The 18852-nt window shown below is 50.9% G+C and overlaps 1 non-coding gene across 1 annotated transcript; it reads left to right on the forward strand.

Moving 5' to 3' along the window:
- The first annotated feature begins 18458 nt into the window (after positions 1 to 18458).
- Positions 18459 to 18620, forward strand: LOC115281339. Its single transcript, XR_003904252.1, has one exon. It is a non-coding gene; the product is annotated as a U1 spliceosomal RNA (small nuclear RNA).
- Positions 18621 to 18852: the final 232 nt, after the last annotated feature.

Genomic DNA, 18852 nt, shown 5'->3' on the forward strand with positions numbered 1-18852 from the left:
GCAGTTACATTTGAATTTCAGACAATGAAATCATTTTTTTAACTATTTTTAAATATTTACCGTTTGAAATTCAAATTCAGATTTACTGAGCAGCCTGTGTTTTATCTGGCACCCCTGGGCAGAGGGTGGTTTAATTCTTTTGTAAAATCTAACAAGGGCACCCACACACTTTTCTCTTATGGCCCGTGTATTTATCTCCAAGCCAACAGGTACAGCCCTTGTACACATTCTTTTTAATGGATGCATAATATTCTGGGGTGGTGGTGGGGGAGGGTGTTCCTCAGTCCCCAGGAGACTGATTACCTCTGCTTTCAGGTCACTGTCACAGCACTGTTGCTTTAGTAAATCTCCACCCTTGGCCAAAGGGAGACAACGCAACATGATTGGCCTCCTTAAATTAGCTGTCATGGCAAAGGGAGAAGACAGGTACTGAGCAGGAGAATGCATGGCTCAGAGCGGCCAACCCCAGTGAGACCCGATGGCCACACGGGTGCCCAGGGTGGGGTGGGGAGGAGGGACACCCGAGGAACCCCCGATGCCTCTTCCCAGCCAGGAGCATGACAATGGAGACGCTGAAATGTCTCAGGGCGCAAAGCCGGAGATGCACTCAGAGAGCCTCAGAGCCACCTGTTTGCCAACCCCGCGCCGGCTTAATTATTTTGCACGCACACCCCCGCCTTCCATCAGTCATATCTTCAACTTCATTCTTGTTGCTGAAAACACAAAAACAAAAAATACATAGCAGCTCGGCTGACATTACAGCAACAGCATAAGCCTCGTTTTACCAACCATTTAACTCCCTCTAAGGACCCCGCTCAGACACACGGACACGTTGATGGGAGCTGTACAAAGGTCAGTGGTTTGGAGGCTCTTTCCGACAATTTGCCAGGATTTTGGCATTTGTAAGCATCCATAGGACAGCTCTCTAGCAAGCTGACCTTGACAGCGAATGGGATAAATAAACCTTCAATTTACCCCCTCCAGCTCTCCGCGCGCCGGCCGGTCCCTGCGGAGCCTTCACCTGTCCATACCGTTCAACTGCCTGCAACTTCCGACTGACGAACATCCGTGGCTCCGCGGCCCAGTGACAAACACCATCTAACAGATAAGGCTTCTGAAAAGTCAAAGCCAATACTGCCTCCATTGAAAATTTAATGCCGGCTCCACTCTTGCCCATCATTCTTCCGACTGTTGCCCATGTCCCAGGAGGCCCTTGAAGCTATAGCGCTGCTCCGTAACAGGTAATGACGTGGCATTTAATGATACTGTCCAAAGTGATCCCAGTCTTTGGGAAGTAATGTGCACTCATGTACCAGATAAGCACCGCCGAACACACTGAGCCGCCGTATCTTTCACGGCCCTGTCACCAGATACAATGTGACACATCCCTGGCCATCCTACCTGCCGCTCCTCTGACCCCGCCAGCAGACAAAACGCACATGTACAAAGCGTTAAGGGAATTGAGGCAAAAGGTAGGATGGTAACGTCCCCGTAACTAAAAATTCACAGCTTCTTTAATACTCGAGTGCTCTCGTGGTCGCTACTAAAATCTGTGAATTATTCCTCCTTGAGAAATGTCCTTAATCGACTCTGACATGTTTTATTGGAGGCAGAAAAAATGTTTCAGTATGATAGATAAGGTTAAAAATGTTACTACGCTGATCATTTACTCCGGTGCCTGGCAAAAAACAAAAAAAAACAAAAAAAAACCCCTCCAAAGCCAAAAACCGTTTACATCATTCAGATGCAACAGAGAGGGGGAAAGAAAAAAAAAACACCCTTATCTGACAACCCATTCTAGCTCTTGGGACAAAGTACAGGTTTTCAGTTTTTTGACAAAGGTATGTTGTTTATGTAGATAAGGAGAGTAACCGCGGGGACATTTCTACGGCCGCCGAAGGCCTGGAAAGGGGGCGCCAACGTGATGTCTATGCAAGCCAGGCAGAGCAGAGCGCAGCTCGGACAGAACGGCATCTTCAGGCTTCATCACCCGTCTTCCTCCTCGTGAGCAGCCGGGGCTTTCCAAAGAGCCTCGGAGTCCAGAGCTCAGAGCCCCCCGCTGGGTTGAAACTCGTGTCTCCCGTGTCTCCGCCACAAGGGCTAAAAGTCCTCTCCCCAGTACGCGCCCCAGGGAGCGGCCATGGGGGGCATGCAAAGCCGCCAACAGAGAGGCCTTTCCAAGCTGGTTTTTCACGGAAACACTGAGCCTCGCTGTTTTCTCTGCACCTTGGTCAGTCCCGCTGACTGAGTGCAGAGGTGGGTGGCCAGACCCCTGAGTCCGGCACAGCCTTCCCTGGGACTGAGCTCATGCGAATGAAACCTGGGAACCTTCGGGCCAAGGGCCTTGCGAGTCATTTTAACTCCACACCAGGCGTTCATCTGGATACCACCTTCTTCCAGACCACACCGCTACCTGCCTAGACAGACTCAGCGCTCTCTGGCCACAGTGACACGACCCCCAGCAGAGCAGAGGGGTGATGAGTCTGAGTCCTGAACTCAACGAATGGGGACGGAATCAGGTCCAAGGCCAAGCAGCTGCCGGCCTGGGCCGGCGCCCTCATCCATAAAGAGGAGGGGTGACAGTGGCAGCGGTGAAGATTTGCCAAGCACCGTCCCCAGTGCCCTGCTGACGGGAGCTGGTGACGGTTGGGGCTGAGGGAACTTTCCCTCCAACTTTGACCGGTGAGGGCAGACGCGGCCAGGACATCTCCTCAGAAACGCACCACTACCATCCATTCCACTGGTCTTTTCTAAAAGCGAGTCTCTTTTAAACCAGTCATAGACAGGATTGTTTTCCTAAAAGACTCCTACCCTGAGGGACTTTAGTTCATTATAAACCAAGCAGATATTCACAGGCTCAGTCTACATCCGGGGAGAAAGAACCTCGGCAGTTTTCCCAGTCAAGGTCACTGGGACCAGGGAAAGCCAGGAAAATGGTTACGGATCAAACATTGTGATTAAACAGTAAACCTCACCTCCCCGAGAGTGAGCGGAAACTACACAGACCCTAAGAGTGTTGCTTCTTTCCCAATCCGTCATCCTGTGTAGCCAGCAAACATCCATCCTCCAGCAAAGAAACCACATGGGCCACAGCCACGTGGCTGGGCAGGGCTTGTGGGCATGTGTGGTTTGACTTGTATGACATACATGTTTTTAAAAATGCTTGGGGCACCTGGGCAGCTCAGTCAGTTAAGCATCAGACTCTTGATTTCAGCTCAGGTCATGATCTCACAATTCATGGGATTAAGCCCCAAGTCAGGCTCTGCACTGACAGCATGGAGCCTGCTTGGGATTCTCTCTCCCTGCCTCTCCTTCACTCACATGGGCTCGCTCCCTCTCTCTCGCTCTCTCTCTCTCTCTTTCAAAAATTAACATTAAAAATATTTTAATGGTTTATTAGAGAGTGCACCCGCCATGATGAGCACAGGTGATGTACGGAAGTATTGAATCACTATATTGAACACCTGAAACTAATATGGATAACAGTGTATGTTAACCCTACTGGAATTAAAATAAAATTTTAAAATAATAATAATAAAAATACTCAAAAATTAAATTGAGTTTTAAAACTTAAAAATAAAAACACGTAATTAGTTATTACCACAGATCTCCCCTACAACCATGTCCAACCTTAGAAAGATAGTCCCACAGACTCGATGTAAAGGACACCTCCTAACTAGTAGGGACCAACATTTATCACCCAGCAACGTCTAAAAATTATGAAACACCACATGAAAATATACCATCTTCCTGAAATTCTTTACTAGACCTACTCTTGCTTCTATCAAAAGTAGGAAGAACAGTCTAGATTCTAGAACCTGACCAGGATTCACTGAGATGGTCAAAGTCCTGGGCCAAGAGACATGATGACTACATTTAATGTGAAATCCTAGATGGGATCCTGGAACAGAGAAGGACGTTAGTGGGAAAACAGGCAGATTCCCGATGAAATAAGGAGTGTAGAAGCAGTAATAGGTCCATGCTGGTATCTCAGTTTTGACATATGTGCTCTGGGAAGGTCAGCCGCTAACATGAGGGGTATGTGGAAATACCCTGTATTACCTTTGCAACTTTTCTGTAAATCTAAAGTTATTCCAGAATAAAAACATTCATTTAAGAAAAAAGTGAGAAGGGGTGCCTGGGTAGCTCAGTCAGGTAAGCGTCTGACTCTTGGTTTTAGTTCATGTCAGGATCTTATAGTTCCTAAGTTTGAGCCCTCTGTCTGTCGGGCTCTGAACTCACAGCATGGAGCCTGCTTGGGATTCTCTCTCTCCCTCTGTTCCTACCCATCCCCTGCTCACACACTCTCTCTCTCTCTCTCTCTCTCTCTCTCTCTCTCTCTCTCTCTCACTCTTTCAAAAATAAAATAAACATTTAAAAAAAAGAAAAGATAAAAGTGAGAAGAATCAAACCAAGTCGGCCATGTGCTTCCTCTACACGTCCCGCTTCACTCTTGGTTTTCATACCTAGACTGGAGCCTTTTGAACGTGACACACCGTCCCCAAGATGAGTGTGTGCAACACCCCGGGTGACGCTGTGCCTGTGTTTTCCGGCAGCGGCAGCTCTGATCATCACAATCAAGCCTGCCCCTCACCCTGGCTTGAGGGGGCGTGATGGCAGGCAGGAAGGAGCAGCCTTGTGGAGCTCGTCCCCATGCCCATCTCTGACCAGAAGAAAGGAAATGTAGGGGGACAGTGGCTCAGTGGCAGTTCTGTGGACCCCATGACACACAGTGATCTGTGGCCTCTTGCCAGGCTGTCCCCACTGATACTGTCCCTCGTGGCCACCCTGCTGCAGGGCCACAGCTGAGCAAGCCTCTCTCCACCTCCCCTGCCCTCCCTCAGGGCCACTGCGGCCACGGGAGAAGGCAGTTCGGGGGGTGGGGGGGTGGATGGCTGTGCTTGAATTCTCATGGGCTGTTGAGGCTCAGTCTCTCACCTGAAGGGCTTGTTAAACCCCCAGCCCCCGAGTTTCTCATTCAGCACGTTTAGGGTGAAGCCCACAAGTGCTCATTTCCTGAAGGGACCAGGCACTGCCATGCCCAGATTGCGGGGTCAGACTCTGAGGACTGCCACAATAGGCCAACATACTGACGGTTTGCTCTTAGCCTTTCTAGAAGTCCCTCAAGAAAGCCAAAACAGTGAACAAACCCTGAGGTCTCAGGGTGGGGAGCGGTTTGGCCTGTTGCAAACGGGCAGGAGAACTGCTCTAATATGCAGCTGGTTCCGTGGTCCAGAGAACTGCGGTCAAGTTAGGGGTCCCCCAGCCCGCAGTCGAACCTGACCTCTCCACTCACTGGCTGTAAGGTCGTTCCCAAGGGTGGGTCACTCCTCTGTGGACTTGACTTCCTCATCCGTAGGACACAAACAATAAACCTGTCTTTGCAGGGTGCACCCTACTGCTCGTGGTCCCTGAACTTCCCCAGAATTCCTCTGGACTCCAGATTCTTGTTGCTAAAGCAGTGGGCACTCAACACTCAGATCTCTAAGGTTTCACTCCCCTCACGTGGCTTCCCCCACAGTCTTCTTGAACTCAGATGAGGACAATCGATCCCTCCCACAGCTCAAGTCAGAGGTACCAGGGCCCTTGCCGCTCAGCTGCCTGAGCAGTGTGGCCCCAGAGCTGAGCATCCTCACGGTCCTTGCCTTAGGTGCCTCTTGTGCCTCCGGTCCCATTCACACTCACGGCCATCCTGGGCTTTCTGCAGAGCAGGCGATGGCCCCCGTGGGCCCAAATAGGAAAGTCACCCCACCTGCTATGGGAAGAGCAAGAGTAAGTCCTCTCCTGCCCTTCCCCCAAAGGAGTGGCCAATGCTGCCTTACCTTTGCAAGTAATGCCTGCTCTCCTGCCCGGTCCAAGGAGACCCAGGGGCCTGTCCTCCAAGGTCCCACGTGAGGCCTTCAAAAGCTTTCCCTTCCCGGCCCCATGGGACCTCCTTGGTCTGAATGCCTGTGGCTGAGTCTCTCCTCCTCACAAACGTTAAGGAACCTTTCTGTCCGAGGTATGGGTGTGTTTATCTTCCCCCACTCTGATGATGAGCCAATGTCTTACCCATTTACCTTTCCCCAGAGCCCCCACCCAGGGCTAGATGCAGAGTCTCCATTCTGAGAACTTGTGCAGAATAACAAGTCCCCACTGGGCTGGTCCCAGGGCGCTCACCCAGCCAGGCACCCAGGCCACATATGCAGGGCCCTTCACTGAGGGCTGTAGGGAACACGGACAGGCGCATGCGTGCCCCTGCCCTCCGGGAGATGACAGCTGGGCTGGAGCGATCACCACCAGGTCACAGGACTGGGCACTGGAGAAAAACATCTCCTGGGAGTGGCACCCTGGGCTCGTGTCAGGGAAGGGGCTAGGATTCCAGGAGGACTGGGTAGCGGGTAAGACGTCATGAGATGCTGACAGTCACTTTGGGGACAGTGGAAGGAACAACGGGGTGGGAGAGGTCTGTGCAGGAAAAGTGGGGCCAGGGAAGGGCAGGGGTGGGTTTGGGGCATGGACAGAGTTCCCACGTGTCTGCAGCTCAGGACGAGCAGGGTTGGGGACAGGACAGGGAGTTTCTCTGCTACTTCCCAGGAGGAGACACAGTCACACAGAAGAAGGCGAGGGTGTTCATCAGGCCTCTGCTAACAGGGCATGCCTGAACTGCATCCCTGGGAGTCAGTGCCCCACAAAGCCCATTATTCCCACAAACCTAATCATTACACCATGACCACACGTGACAGTTTGAGCATTGAAAGTGCCCATGTTTTTAAAGGCAATCCTATCAACTATACCTGTTTTTAATCCCATTTTGAGATCCCCTTATTTTAATTTATTATTATTATTATTATTATTATTAATTAAATTTGTTGGAGGCCCCTGGCCCTGGCCCAGCAGCTGGCAGCCACAGCCTGATACTTGGGTTTGGAACTCAGCTCTCCGAGCACCCTCTGGGCCTCCCTGTCTTCACCTGTAAAATGACTCCAGCAACCACGTGCTGAACGTGGCTGGACATGCAGGGGCTTTGAACCACAGGAGTGAGATCGACCTCACAGGGGCCATGTTTTGGGGGAAAACAGTCCTAGGGGAGTGGATTGGGTCACAGTGATCCGGAAGGCTGGCTCTGCGGGCAGGGGGGCCTGGCCATTTTGCAGACTGGCACCCTCCCTCCCAACCCCCTCCACTGGCCCTCAAGGGGGAGCTGATGAGTCGGGGGCCCCCTCCCCAAACCCACCAGAGTCTCCTCTGCTACACCCGCCCCTGGGGGACCCCCAGCTCACCCTAGCAAGGCCTGGCCCCGCTCTCCCACACAGGCCTGGCTCGTCGCGAGCCTGCCTGTGCCTTGTTTTGTTTCAGAAACAGTATAATAAAATGAGTGTATCTTTCTGGTTATTAATTTTCCGACTGTTGTTGTTGTTGTTTATTTATCTAAATGGAAGATGTTTTATTTCCCAACCAGCTGCTATATGAAGTGTGAGGAGCAATTGAAAACCCAGCTCTGTGTGTGGCTGAAATCTTTCACATCGAAAGCAACATCTTTTCCTCTTGCCGGAAAGAAGGAAAGAAACAGCCCATTCGATTATGTTCTGTTCACTGCTCCGTTACTCAGGTGCTTGCCTACTCCAGTCCAGCTATCAGGCTGGGCCCCCAAACCCGGTTCCTGCCCCGTGTGGACCAGGCCCAACTGAGACCACAGTGTCCTGGCTTGGGGAGCTGCTGTGGGTCCGCGGCCCGCCAACGGTATGGATGAGGGTGAGGGGGTTGGTAAGCCCTGCAGAGTCAGCTGGGGCTAAGAGGGGGAGGGGGATGAGAGAAGCCGGGGCTCAGGACTCGGTCAGGGTCAGGGGTGGTCATGGCTTGCTGGTGAACAAGAAACAAAGGTCCTCAGAGCTGACAAAGCAGTTGGCTTTGAACTTTGTACCGTGACCCCTGCTTAGCTCCAGGGATGGGCTGGGCCGGATCCACCTGGACAGAGATGAAGCCATTAAGACCTTCCCTTTCACCGTGACACACCCACACTGTCACTCACCAGGTCAGGTGGGCGCTTGAGAACATAGCTTACTTAGTGGGACCTCACCACCGACCCCATACAGATTAGAGGCTGAGGCTCTGGTGCCCAGGAAAACCCACTGGTCATCCACAGGGAACTCCGGACATCGCTGTTCCTTCCCCACAGCCCACTGTGATGGCTCATCCTTGCCAAGCTGACTAGGCCACAGTACTGCCCCGACATTTGGTCAAACATGATTCTGGGTGGGTTTGGGAGAGTGTTTGGGGACAAGATTAGCATTTAAAAATGGGGGCAGCTGGGTGGCTCGGTGGGCTGAGCATCCGACTTCAGCTCAGGTCATGATCTCATAGTCTGTGCGTTCGAGCCCCATGTCGGGCTCTGTGCTGACAGCTCAGAGCCTGGAGCCTGCTTCGGATTCTGTGTCTCCCTCTCTCCCTGCCCCTCCCCCACTCATGCTGTATCTGTGTCTCTCTCAAAAATAAATAAACCTTAAAAAATAAATAAATAAGTAATAAGTAAATAAATAAACGGAGTAAAGCAGATTCCATGCCCTAATGTGGGTGGGTGGCCTCATCCAATGCACTGAAGACCTGGCTGGAATGAAGAGGGTGACTGTCCCCAAGGAGAAGAGAGGCCTGTCCTGCCCACAGCCTTTGTGTGAGAGCACGACCCCTCCCCGGGTGTGCAGTCAACCCGGGCCGGTTTCTCTGGAGAACCCCAACACAATGGCTCCCCTGAAAAACCACAGCCAGAGCCTTCGCTGTTGCGAACCGTGCTGGAAGGAGGGAGGCCGGGAGGGCCAAGTCCCTCTCAGTAGTGGCTCTCAAACCACAGGACCTGTCCCATGGGGGGTGGGGGGTGCCCATGGAGCTGCAAAGCCACCGGGTGAAGGGGCATAATCTTCCTCGAAATCACTTCATGGGACATCATCAGGTCCAAACCTTCTCTTTCACCTTAAAGCAGACATCAATACTAATACCTGAATGCAAACTTGGCATGACTTTTTTTTTAAAAAGGAAGTCACAAAATGATGACGTTCACAAATGCCATAGTTTCCATGCGCTCCGCCTTCGTGACTCCCTTTTCCCTGGGTGGGCTGTACCAAGGCGAGAGAGGCATGCTGGGTTGGTCAGTCTGTCTGAACACCTTTTCCATCCCGAAGTCAAGTTCACATGCAAGGGGTCCAAAACCTGGGGCATGGCTTTGACCCTCAGACTCACAGCTTCTTTCCTCTGCCTGCACACAATCCCATGCTCAGTAACTGCAGCTCTGCTCTGGAGAAGAAGGTAGCCCAATGGAAGAGATCCTGGAAGACCCTTCCAGACTCTAGAGGAAGGTTCTCTGGGTTTGCTTTGCTCCCCACTTGAGCCTCTCCCTGTGGAGCAGCCCCGCCCCCCATGGTCTGGAGAGCACAAGGAACTTCCGTCCACCTTACCTGGCCCCAACCTCCCACCTGAAGCAGAAACTCAAGCTTGCGGGTCTGGGCAAGGAGAAAGCCAGTTTCCATATTTGAGCCAATCTGAACTCAAGTTGGAAGTACTTCAAGCCCCGCCCCGAGGGATTTGTTACGTCGGGGCCATGTGCTTGGCCGAAGCTGGTGCTGAGCTGTGTGGACTTGGCTGGACCCTGAACTCCTCCCAGACTCTCATCGGCACCACCTCACGGCTCTCAGGAAGCAGGCAGACCCTAAGTCAGAAGCCCAACAAGCAGAAGAGGCTGACTTGCTAGAACAAGTCTGTTTGCTGGCTGGAGCATGGGGTGTGGCCACCCAATGGAAATCTCCCCTTATTTCACTGTGGGCGCTACTTTACTTAAAACATGCATGCGCACAGATGCACGCGCACGCACACATGCACAGCTAAAGATCGTGCCTCTGAAACTTCATAGGGCTGTCCCAAGATTCACTCGAGAATCGCTTTCTCTGGGTCCCCCCAGATGCCACATAAGCCCACGTGGCCACCATGCACTGTGCCTACAGTCTCCACTGGGACGCTTCTCAGCAGCTCCACCCCTCTCCACCTCTGTGACCACCACCTGTCCTCCTCCTGTGGTGACAGAGAAGGCTCTACGGGGCCAAGGACACTGGGTACGAGATGAAGCGGGGGGGGGGTCTGGTCTAACGCTTACAAGGAATCACACGCCCTTCCAAGCTCAGTGTTTCAAGGGGGTTGATGCTGGTATCCCTGGCATCTGGTTATGAGACCAGAGAAATGAAAGGGTACTTCCTACTCTGTGAGCCGAAAGACGCTTGGAGTTAACTGCATGCTCTGTGACAAAGCACACAGTGGGTCTTTACAGCGTTCCTGTGGCTTTCGGGACCCCATGCTGTCTGCTGCAACACAGCACCAGTGCCCCCCTCTTCCATGCTCTCCTCTGTATCACAGGGGCTAGGAACCCAGAAACTTCATTTTCTGGAACCTCCTGGATGCTGCCGATGAGAAAAACTCGCCCAGAAAGCAGAAGGCTTATCACTACTCCCCGTGATAGCAGTGGGCATGCACGTGGGCTCTGCAGATAAGAACTTTTGCCATCGCTTGCAAAGCTCCCAACTGTGTGCTGGAGTCGTTTTCAGACTTCGCCAGTGGTGCCTAGCAAAGTCTCGACTCCCAACAGCCAGTGCGGTTTCCCGGACCGCCTTCCTTCCCGCCCTTCCACGTTGTAGAAGCATCATATCCCCTGTATTAAATCAAATCTCTTCCTCCTTGTGATAGCCGGACTTATTCCTGTTTCTCTCTGGTCACAAGAAACAAAACAAAAACAAACAAACAAAACAAAAAAACCTAAAGCATCATTTGTGTATTTAACTCAGTGTAGAATGTTGACTTCCCTGGGACCACCCAAGAACATTGGCATAAAACAAGGTTCGGCTGTCAGTTGAGGACTGACACGGTTAGCAACAGGTGCGGTCCGTAGTGTTTTCAACCAGGAGGATTTTGAAACATTTTATCAATTGCCCCATTTCACCTGGTTATATCACAAGACCCTGGAGGGAAGGAAGAGAACCTTTCTTTTTGTTCTTTTTTTTTTTTAAAGGATTTGAGTCAGTTATTTTTATTTTTTATAATTTTTAATGTTTATTTTCCAGAGAGAGCATGCATGGGGGAGGAGCAAAAAAAGAGGGAGACACAGAATCTGATGCAGGTTCCAGGCTCTGAGCTGTCAGCACAGAGCCCGACGTGGGCCTCGAAACCCACGGACGTGAGATCATGACCTGAGCCGAAGTCAGACGCTTAACCGACTGAGCCACTCAAGCGCCCCTCCTTTTGTTAAATTAAATTCCTGTGTCATAAACTCCCAGTACCATCCAAACCATCAGATGTCCTATAACGAAACAGTATTAAATACTGCTGGCAACCGTGTTCAGCTCTCTGAGAAAATGAGATCGTTTCACACAAAGGTGGCCAGCCTCAGGGATTCAAGATGGTTGCCCCGCGCCCCACGCCCCCAACGAGAGCTATGATCTCTGCAGGTCAAGGGCACAGAGGCTGGTACCCAGTGCCCTGGGGATAGTCAGCCCCTGCCCGGCTGCTAACTGTGCCATTCCCTGCCCCTTACCAGGCTCCATTCCAGCTTCTTCTCCAAAAGGACGGCCACAGTCCACTTTTGAAAATGTGTCCAGGGGGTCTGGGTGGCTCGGTTGGTTAAGCATCTAGCTCTAGATTTCAGCTCAGGTCATGATCTCATGGTTCATGTGATCAGGCTCCATGCTAACAGCAGGGGGCCTCCTGGAATTCTCTCTCTCTTCCTCTCTCTCTGCCCCTCCCCTGTAGGCTCGCTCACACTCTCTCTCTCTAAATAATTTTTTTTCAATATTGATTTATTTTTGAGAGACAGAAGGAGACACAGTATAAGTGGGGGAGGGGCAGGGAGATATGGGGAGACTCAGAATCCGAAGCAGGCTCCAGGCTCTGACAGCTGAGCTGTCAGCAGAGAGCCCGACGTGGGGTTCAAACTCACTAACCATCAAAATCAGCACCTGAGACAAAGTCGGATGCTTAATTGACTGAGCCACCCAGGCACCCCTCTCTCAAAGTAAATAAATAAACTTTAAAAAAGAAAATGCATCCACAGAAGAGTTCTCTCTTTGAGGCCATCGAGGACTGGCCAAGCTGCTTAGATGTAGGGAAACAAGACAAAAGGCAAAAGCACCTCATTGTGCAGAGCTGTGTGAGCCCCTGCGGGGCACCAAGCACTCAGCGTGACGCTGCCGGGGCACCGCGGCGGGCACAGCTGGCTCACAGCTTACATCCGAGCCGCTGACACAGCCGACAAGTGAGTGCATCATGAGGAAGCCGGATCCCGTCAGCCAGTGACAGCTGTCGTGCAGGAGACAAAACAGTTACTGTCATAATTTCTTCGTGGGCAGGGTGCCTTCCGACAAGTCTAAAAAGGCCTTTCTGGGGCGCCCGGGTGGCTCAGTCGGTTAAGCGTCCGACTTCGGCTCAGGTCATGACCTCACGGTTGGTGGGCTCGAGCCCCGCATCAGGCTCTGTGCTGACAGCTCAGAGCCTGGAGCCTGCTTCCGATTCTGTTTCCCTCTCTCCCTGCCCCTCCCCTGCTGACCCTCTGTCTCTCTCACTCTCTCTCGCTCAAACATAAATAAAACATTAAAAAAAAATTTTTAAGGCCTCTCTGGGGAGCTGAGGTGAAAGGAGCCGCCTCAGAGACGAGCCAGAGGGCAACAGCCAGGCCAACGGAACAGCCAGGCAGGGAGGAAGCCGGCGTATCGGGGGACACAGAGAAAGGCCAGGGTGGCCAGAGCGGAATGAAGGTGGGGGCCAAGGGGAGAAAATGAGGCCAGGACCAAAGGCCAGGTGCGGGCATGTCAGGCCTGACAGATACATGTAGAAGGAGTGAGGTTTTTCCAAGGCATGGAGAAGCCATCAAAAAAATTTTTTTAAGTTTAATATTTGTTTTCCAAGGGGCAGGGAGGAGCAGAGAAAGAGGGAGAGAGAGGATCCCAAACAGGCTCCCTTGCTCTCAGTCAGGAGACTGACGTGCAGCTCAATCCCATGAACTGAGAGATCATGACCTGAGCCAAAATCAAGAGTTGGACTCTTTTTTTTATTAACATTTATTTATTTTTTGAGAGACAGAGAGAGAGAGAGAGACAGTGTGATCAGGGAAAGGGTAGAGAGAGAGGGAGACACAGAATCCGAAGCAGCTCCAGGCTCTGAGCTGTAGCATAGAGCCCGACGCGGGGCTCGAACCCACAAACCGTGAGATCATGACCTGAGCTGAAGTCGGACGCTCAACCGACTGAGCCACCCAGGCGCCACCATCAAGAGATTTTAACAGCTCCTGGCAGACTCAGGACTGGTATCCTGTCCCCATATAGGAGATTCCTACTGGGAGGCCGGCTCTCCCAGCCCAGCCCAGGGCCATTGCCATGTCCCCAGCCCTTCAGCACCTTGAGATGAAGTCTCCGAACCCTAGGCCAGCCTGGCGCACCTCCCATGATGCCCCTGATTACCCCGGGCCGTGTAAATCCTCGCATGCAGACTCTGGGCCCCACTGCATCCGTACGCACTGCGACCCTGACGGGAGAGGTTACCCCTCCTTACTCTGGACCCGTGCAGATGCACCTCAGGCCATACTGGTGTGTGTTAGGAACGCAGTTGTGGCAAGCCTCCTGCTGAGCTCACAGACAGCTAGAACGCCCAGTATCACCGGGAGCGCACACAAGCCCCCACCTCGTCAGTGAGAGCACACACCAGCTCCCATTTATCCACCATCTGTCCATTTACCTACTCATCAAACAAGCAGTTATTGAGTATCTGCTGTGGGCCAGGCCATCTACCTGCTTCTAGGGCCTGGCACTGAACAAGGCAAGGTAGTCACTGCCTGGGTAAACCCTAAATCTGGGTAAATCCGGGTAAGCAGATTAAAACACCCATTCAGTGTCTCAAAGTAACCCTGAGTCAGAACTCTGGGTGTGGTTCAGTTGAGTTTTCTGTTGAGTGTCTCACTGGCCACAGTCAAGGTGTTGGCTAGGGTTATGATCTCCACTGAGGCCCAGGGTCCTCTTCCAAGATCACTGGGTGTTGGCTGAAATCTAGTTCCTTGTGGTTGTAGGACTGAGGCCCTCAGCGCCTAGAAGCCACCACACAGGTCCCTGCCCCATGGCCCTTCTGCACAACACAGCAGCTTGCTTCTTCAAGACCAATGTGAAAGCCTCTCTACTGCTTCAAGTCCCTGACTTCTAGGCCCTCTTTTATAGGATTCGCCTGATTAGGTCAGGCCCACCCAGGATAATCTCCATTTTGATTAACTCACAACCAAGTCATGTGGGACCTGAGTTACACCTGCAAAATCCATTCACCTTTTCCATGCAGCACACCACATTGACACGTCTCACCCACATTCATGGGGATGGGTTATACAGGGCGCATGCACACACACACACACACACACACACACACACACCTACGGAGCAGAAATCTTAGGGCCACCTGGCATGCTGCCCTGATGGAATTCCCACTCCAGCCAGGAAGCAAAGCTCAATAACATGACCGGAAAGGCGGCAGCCTCACAACAGGGCACCGGGGGCAAGCATCTCGCCCCGGCCCGGGCGGCGGGAGGGCCTGGCTGGGCGCCACGGCCACCACTGCCTGCCGCCCAGAGCTCAGCTCTGCCTCCCCGCTGCTCACACATGCTCTCACACATTCTGCGACAACTGTCAGTAGCTTATTCATCATTTCAGATTGCAACTTTCTGTTTTCTCAGACACCCACTTTAATACCCTGACATTTCTGTGCAGCCCATAACATTCTGTCAATTGTTTACGTCTTCCTCTCACACCGATGGGCTTTTCGGTTGCAGTCGAGGCCCTTCCCAGTCCTGGTGCCGCCTCCTGAGAGGCTCCGAGTCACTCCCTCACCGTCCACACCGCGGGATCGTCAGCGAAGTGTGCCGCCTCCCCGTGTCAGTCATCCCCGAGACGCAGCGTATGTTCCAACCTCCGGGTAGAAGCCGCTGCAAAACAGGCAGCCCGCGAAGCACCAGCTCCTCCCCTGGCCTTTTCCAGTTTACAGCTAAAGGCTCGTTTCCAGAATCCGCAGGGGGACAGAACTATCCCCAGGCTCGTCACCTGCCTTCCCATCTGCCCCACGTCTGGCTCGGCAGCGGGACCCGCTACCCAGCTCCTGGCCGCCACCCCAGCCCCGCTCCTGTTTGGACCGCCACCACCAGCACCAGCCATTCACAACCACGCAAACGCTTGCTAACTCGGGTTCTGCCCGCCCCGCCCTGGCTCCCGAAGCGTTTGCTCGACCCCACCGCAGGAGACGGATTCTAGAAACACAAGGCATCACTGTCCCGCAGACGGACCTTAAGGGCCTTCCCACTGCACTAGGAACGCACTCCAGACTTGCCTCTCTGGTCTACAAGGCCCGGCAAGGCCTGTCGCCTGCTGACCTCCTGCCCCCTGGCAAGCCTCACCACGCGCCAGGTGCACGCCACACGGGTTTTCCTCCAGCTCCTTGGCTTCCCTTCTATGGCAGCGTGAGACACGCACATGACATTCTCGTGCTCGGACTCTTGGCTCCCACCCTCATGGGAAAATGATAAAGTTTAGGATGAATGGTGTTGGGACAAACGGACAAGTATTCGGAAACAAAAATCAACGCTTAGCTCCTATGCGTGGCTGCTGCCTGCCTTGCAGACTTTGACCCTCCAACCAGCCCAGCGAGCACAGGCTCCCCCTGCCACCCTCAACCGCACCACCTTGAATGTTTGCTGCATAGTCAGGGTTGTGATGTTCAGTTATTTTATTAACTTGTCCGTTGACTTTATTTCCCTGGCTCCATACTAGAAGGCAGGTTCCAGCAAGGCAGACCCCCTGCCGTGGTGGCTCACTGTCACATCCCCGGTCGCTGCGCTGCCTGGTACCCTGGCAGGTGTCTTCTGCAGCGCAAGCTCAAAAACCAACTGTGTGATGAAAGAGTGGGCAGGTGCATGAATGAAGGCGTGTTAGGACGGTGCATGGATGAATGCACGTTAATTTTATAGTGTGAAAAATGTGAATCCATTGTAGGACCAGAAATGTAGGAGGCAGGAGCGAGGATCTTGTCACACTTTATGTTAGAATCTATTCTAAAGATATAACAATTAAACCTGTGGCACTTTCAGGGCACCTGGGTGGCTCATTCGGTGAAGTGTTCGATTTCAGCTCAGGTCATGATCTCACGGCTTCTGAATTCGAGCCCCTCATCGGGCTCTTTGCTGACAAGCTCAGATCCTGAAGCCTGCTTCAGATTCTGTGTCTCCCTCTCTCTCTAGCCCTCCCCCACTCATGCTCTGTCTCTCTCTGTCTCAAAAATAAAATAAACATTAAAAATTTAAAAAAAAACCTGTGGCACTTTCAGAGAAGACTCAAAACAGAACCAATGGAATGGAATGAAAAGTCAAGTAAGCAAACATATCATTCAAACATTCAAACAGTTGTTTTTCAAGTCCGCAGAATAAAAGATTATTTTTAAAATTGGATGGGACTGCTAACTAACAACAAAGAGAAAAATAAGCTAGAGCCCTACTTCTTTGTGAAGAAAGAAATACCTTTGAAGGACTAAAAATTTGAACAGAAAATTAAGCCAAAATATTGTAGAATAAAATTTCTGTTAATTCCAATGTAATCTTGGGATAAGTAAATCCTAAGTACGGCACTAGAGAAAACATTGATATATTTGACCATGTGAAAGTGAGCAAGTCAATCATACAAGTAACAGTTGTGGTGGTAGGATTTCTAGCCGTGGTGGAGAAGAAAGATCAGCAGCCTCTCGCCCCACAAAACAAATACAAAACTGGACAAAGTCATCACATACAAACAGCTAAGGATTCTGGGAGCTGACCAAAGGTAAATGACTACTTATTGGAAGGGGTTCTTCATGAAAACCTGCTGGAACTTTGAGTCGGTGGAAGTCTGTGGCTTTCTTCCTAGGGTTTCCCCTGTCTACATTCCCACATCAGTCAGCACTGTAATTTTGTCAGCACAAAGCTGGCTGTGAACACCATCGTCCCTACTGACAAAGGGGGCTGACCTGTTTTGGGGTGGAAGGCAAACCTCTACCTGGTGTACGGTCAGTAAAATGCAAACTCGGGGGGCTGCTGGGAGGCTCAGTTGATTGAGTGTCCAACTCTTGATTTCAGCTCAAGTCATGATCTCTTGGTCTGTGGGTTCGAGCTCAGCATTGGGCCCTGTGAGCCTATCTGGGATTCTTTCTCTCTCCCGTTCTCTCTCTTCCCCTCTGCTGCTTGCTCTTGCTCTCTCTCTCTCTCTCTCTCTCTCTCACAAAATAAGTAAATAAACATTAAAAAAATGTAAGTGCAAACTCAGAAGGAAATTAATGGGAAAAAAAACAGATTTGTTCATGTAAGCTTGCAGCCCCACTTGAGATGAGGGGTGAAATAGTCAAAAATTTAATGGGGAAGCTACCGGAAGAGCTAAATAAGCTACCCACACATCCATGGCTGCCTGAGGAACCGTTGGCATGTGCGGGAAAGACTCAAGAGACCCCGGAGGAAATGAAAACCAAACCTTAATACAAAGCTGGAAACTGCCTAGACATGAAATCCCCTCCCCAACCTCAGTACAAATCAGTCAGCAGAGTGTGGTGCGTGGAAGAGCCCGACACACGGGCTCAGCGTCTGCCCAGTCGCTGTCTGGCTACAAGCCTATGTAGATACAGCAGCCACTCTTAGGAAGCCAAGCTAACACACAAAAATCAGGACTTAAAAACCGGGGCGCCTGGGTGGCTCAGTCGGTTAAGCGTCTGACTTCGGCTCCAGTCATGGTCTTGTGGTTCATGAGTTCGAGCCCCACATCAGGCTCTGTGCTGAGAGCTCAGAGCCTGGAGCCTGCTTCAGATTCTATGCCTCCTCTCTCTCTTTCCCTCCCCCACACCTCTCAAAAAATGAATAAACATTAAAAAAAAGAATTTAAAAACTAAGCAGGTACATCTAGCTACACATGCTTAGAAGACAGATTCTACCAACTAAGTTTAAGCAAGTGACTAAAGAAAAATACCTTCAGGAGAAAAACCCCAATCCAGAGTTGCTATAATATATTTTTTCAATGTCCAGTTTTCAGTCAAAAGAACACAAGACATGTTAAGAAATAGGAAAGTATGAACTATACTCAGAGTAAAAAGGAATCATTATAAACTAATGCTGAGTTGGCCCAGATGTTGGATTTAGATTTAGCAGAGACTCAAATCAGCTATTATAACAAATATGTTGAAAGAATTAAAGAGCACTATGTTTCAAGAATTAAAGGAAAATCCCTGTTTCATACCATATGCAAATATTAACTCAAAAACAGACCAGCAACCTAAAAATAAGAGCAAAACCATAAAAATCTTAGAAGAAAACACAGGTGTAAATCTTCATGATCTTGGACCTTATGATATTGAATTCTCAGATAAGACACCAAAAGCATGAGTAACAAAAGAAAAAAAAACAGATAGATCCACCTACCTGGCGGGACAGATACCATGATCAGGAAGGTGGATTTCCCAGGGCAAGGCTTACCTATTGCATTCAGATATGCTGACCCCTATAACTGTCCCAAAGGTGGGAAACTTAACCGCATAATTTGGGGTGGTGAGGAGCTGCATTTGTACTCTCCCCCAGAAAAAAAAATAAATAATTTGGACTTCATAAAAATTAAACATTTTTGTACATCAAAGGAGAGTATCAAGTAAGTAAAAAGACAATCTACAAAATGGGGGGAAGTATTTGCAAATCATAATAATATTCTAGAAGTCAGAATATATAAAAAAAACTCTTACAGCTCAACAGCAAAAAGACTAACACCAAATTAAAAAATGGGCAAAGATCTTGAATATGTATTTTCGCAAAGA

The sequence above is a fragment of the Suricata suricatta genome, chromosome 16 (genome assembly GCF_006229205.1).
Source record: "Suricata suricatta isolate VVHF042 chromosome 16, meerkat_22Aug2017_6uvM2_HiC, whole genome shotgun sequence".
In the NCBI taxonomy this organism is placed as follows: Eukaryota; Metazoa; Chordata; class Mammalia; order Carnivora; family Herpestidae; genus Suricata; species Suricata suricatta.